The sequence below is a fragment of the Cibotium barometz genome, chromosome 44 (genome assembly GCF_041138505.1).
Source record: "Cibotium barometz isolate CiBa-2024 chromosome 44, ASM4113850v1, whole genome shotgun sequence".
NCBI classification, from domain to species: Eukaryota; Viridiplantae; Streptophyta; class Polypodiopsida; order Cyatheales; family Cibotiaceae; genus Cibotium; species Cibotium barometz.
In genome coordinates this window covers 29,237,339-29,241,206 of record NC_141089.1, presented here as the reverse complement: position 1 = coordinate 29,241,206, position 3,868 = coordinate 29,237,339, and positions in this window count along the sequence as shown.

Here is a 3,868-nt window from a genome sequence, read left to right as displayed (position 1 = left end):
CAATTTCCAACCCATAAGGCTCCCGACGTAGCCAGACGCCTGTGGTTGGAATGGTCCGATTGGAGACCATTCCCGAGCATCATGGCTTGGAATCAACGAAGAACAGATCTGAACCATCAAATCGTAAACCCTTTATTCACGCATCTCCTTCACTCTACATTCAGCAACATCTGGCTTCAATCAAAGAGATGTTGCTGGAATGCAGAGTGAAGGAGATGCCGCCAGATCAGTTGCTAGAATCTAGAAATCAAGAGATAGATGGCGCCACCTTAGCTGCGGCAATTTCTGACATTCGTCTCCTCTGCTCCACTCTGAGCATGTTTTTGATGTTGAGAGTGGACACTAGAGAGGGTATAATGCACTGTGAAGGAGATCCTTACGTACGTCAGTTTCTCGAATGTCAGATTCCAATGCAGTCATCACTGCCAATGACCATTTGCCACATCAATAAAACGGTAAGTCTGCAGCTCTGCAAGTTTCCGTGCTGTGGGGCAAAATCTAGAGCTACGGGAGCTCTCGCATGAACGACGCGTGATCGAGCCGTTGGCCCAGGTGTCGTTCATGCTCTCTGAGCTCTGCATGCTCCAGCCCCAATCTCCCCTGCGAGGTTTTCCACCAGTTTCTGATTACTGCGCGCTTCCTCTCTGTTCTCGCTCCCCCCGTGAGGGGGGAACTCTTCAATAAGATGTCGCTCCAAGATGTGGTTCGTGCCGGTTCTGCTTCGTCCTCATGCATTACACGAAGGTGCTGGCCCCTCGTCTCTTGTCTTCCATCAGGCGCCTATGAAGCTCCCCGGTGGCTCGCTCTCCGTGAGCAGAGCATCTGCTCTGCCTCTCCATCAGTTACAAGGTGTGGGAGGTCTTCTTGATTCTGAAGGTGCTGCTGAGCCTCATCAGGTTGTCGCCTCTCAGGGGCATCGTGACCATGCTGGCAACGGCCATCTCGGTGGCTCGTTCTCTGTGAGCAGAGCATCTGCTCCGCCTCTCCATCAGCCACAGGGTGTGGGAGGCCGTGTTGATTCTGAAGGTCTTGTTGAGCCTCATCATGTTGTCGCCTCTCAGGGGCATCGTGGCCCTGCTGTCAACGGCCAGCCTGCATCCTTTGCTGACGCTGTCCGACTCCCTGCAGCCACACGGTCGATTTCAGGTTTTGGTCAGGCTTCGACTCCCTCCAGGTTTGATCGTTTGATTAATTTGTCGCAGAACCCGACATTTGAAGAAAAAATTGGTGAGTTTGATGTTGATTCAGATGGCGCTGTTATTTGTGATAATGAAGAGTTAGAAGCATGGCAGGACCATCTATCTTCCCATGCTTTGATTGGTCTTTGTCATGGGGCCAGACCCCCTGTAGAAACTTTAAAATTCTGGATTAAATCAAATTGGGATCAGAAAGGAATTAAGGTAGCTTCTGTGCAGCATCTTCCTAACTCGTATTATATGTTCATCTTTGAGGATATTTTAAGTGCAACTTCTGTTATAAACAGCGGGCAGTGGATCATAAGAAACACGCCCCTTTCGTTCTTCCGTTGGTATGACTCCTTTGATCCCAAAGGCCCCAAACCCACCAAAATCCCCGTTTGGGTTGAATTGACTGATTTGCCCACTAAGTATTCCATATGGGCTAAGAGGATTGGGGGTGCGGTAGGTAAAGTTCTAGGTCAAAAACCGTTTCAAGTCGTCAATCCCCAATGGGCGCATCAAATGCTTATTGAAGTAGATACCGCCAAGCCCCTTAAGGAGAAAATCCCCTTGAAAAACAGTGAGGGCCAAATAATTTATGAGCAAACCCTGACCTATAAGAACCTCCCGTACGCCTGTTTCAACTGCAATAAGCAAGGGCATTTGATTAGGGAATGCCCAGAGCTTCAGCAGCCAGCCGTTAGTGACAAAAACCCGGCCAAAGACGAGACCTTTGTTCTGCCCCAGAAAAAACATGTTTCCAAGGCTAAAAACAACAAAGCTAACTGGCACATCCCAGCTAACAGATATGCCCCCCTCCTAGCAGAGGTTCAGGATGGTCTTAGCATTCAGTTTCAGGCCAAAGAGGCCCCGATTTCAGGCCCTATAGGTGCTGACCACCCCTCCCCGGGAAGGGCCCCTAACAAGGACCGGGTGATTTTCAGCCAAGATCTTGATTCCCCTATGGAATCAGACGAGGATTTCATTGATAAAACCCAACGTATTGATGAAGCTTTCAAAGCTCAACTTGATGAAGAAGATGCTGCTATGATGAAGAGGATGTCCCTCTCACCTATGAAACATCACGAGGAGAGTGACTTCTCTCCCCTTCTCTTGGGTTCAAAAATGAAGAGGAAAAAGGATAAAAGTCAAGAAGCCCTCAGAACCTCCGTGTCCGCGGGTAAACCTTCTAAAACCATTAAAAAATGATGTCTAGTCAATTGCTATCCTTCAACTGTAAAGGACTTACCAACCCGGAAAGGGCTGTAGCCATCAATATTTGGTTAAAGGACTTAGCCTTTGATTTCGACCTTCTTTGTCTTCAAGAGCTTAAAATAGGGGGTCCTCAGCTGCATATGAACCTTCAAAGAATCTCCAATAATGCTCGGTGGTTTTTTACCAACCATCACTCTGGGAGAGGGGGTGCAGCTATAGGCATTCACACGAAGTGGGAGCATACTATTTTAGATGCTTGGTCTGATGTCAATCACTGTTGGACCGCGGTTAGACTGGGCAATCCTTTCAACTGCACTCTTGTTTCCGTTTATGCCCCGTGCTTGGCTAACTTAAGGGCGTCAACCTGGCAGTCTATCATTGAGATTGAGGGTCCCATGCTTCTGGTTGGTGATTTTAACATGGTTGAATCCCAGGGAGACAGAAATAGGTTTCTGGGTAGAACCATCAGTGGGCAGGAAAAGGTTCAATGGGAGTTACTCAAAGTTGATAAAGATCTTTCGGACCTTTCTATTAAAACTGGTTTCACCTGGTCTAACAATCAAAAAGGTTCCTTTCACAGAGCTGCGAGATTGGACAGACTGTATGCCTCTGGTAGCCTGTCTGATATGTGCTTAAAGATCAACTGCACGACGGATTCCTCCCTGACCATCTCTGATCACCTCCCTCTGATTTGCAAGCTGACTATAGGCCAGGCCAAAGGGAGGGCGGGGTGGCCTCACTTGGACCCTTCTCTCTTTCGTCTTCCATGTATTCAGCAAATGATTAAAGGTTCCATTACTGAGGCCTTCAGTCTTTTCTCCTCCCCCTCCAAGGGATGGGAATGTCTCGTCAGTAAGGTTCATTCTATTTGCAAGGATCATAAGCGTAAAGCTCATTTGATTCGGTTGAATCGGAGAGTCCAGATCAGGAAACAGATCCAGGACTTATATCTTTCTAAAAAAGGGGTTTTAGATCAATCCACGATAGATCTTAAGAATCAACTCAGACTCGAGGAGTTGTTGGCTGCTAAGGCCACTAGATTGTGGTACAGAGAAGTGTGGGCTGGGAAAATTGACACTCCTCACCCTAAGATGTTTGCCCTCCTCAAAAGGAAAAAAGTTAGGGATCTTATTCCTATGGTCAAGAAGACCAATGGTTCTTCCGCTGCTGATGATGTCGAAAACTTGCAGGTCATCAAGGAGCACTTTTCTAACTTGTTCTCCACAGCCCAGCCTCCCTCTCAAGAAGTTACTGCTGCTAGAGCCAAGATTGCTCTCATTAGGAAAAAGGTCGTCAACCCAGCTTTAGCTCTTAAGTTGGACGCCCCGTTCTCTGAGAAGGAGGTCAAGGAGGCTATCTCTCATCTCAAAAAGAAGAAATCTCCGGGGGAAGATGGGATTCCTAATGAATTCTTTCTTGCTTTTAAAGATGAGCTGACTCCTCACATCCTAAACATCTGGAAGGAAGCCATGAAG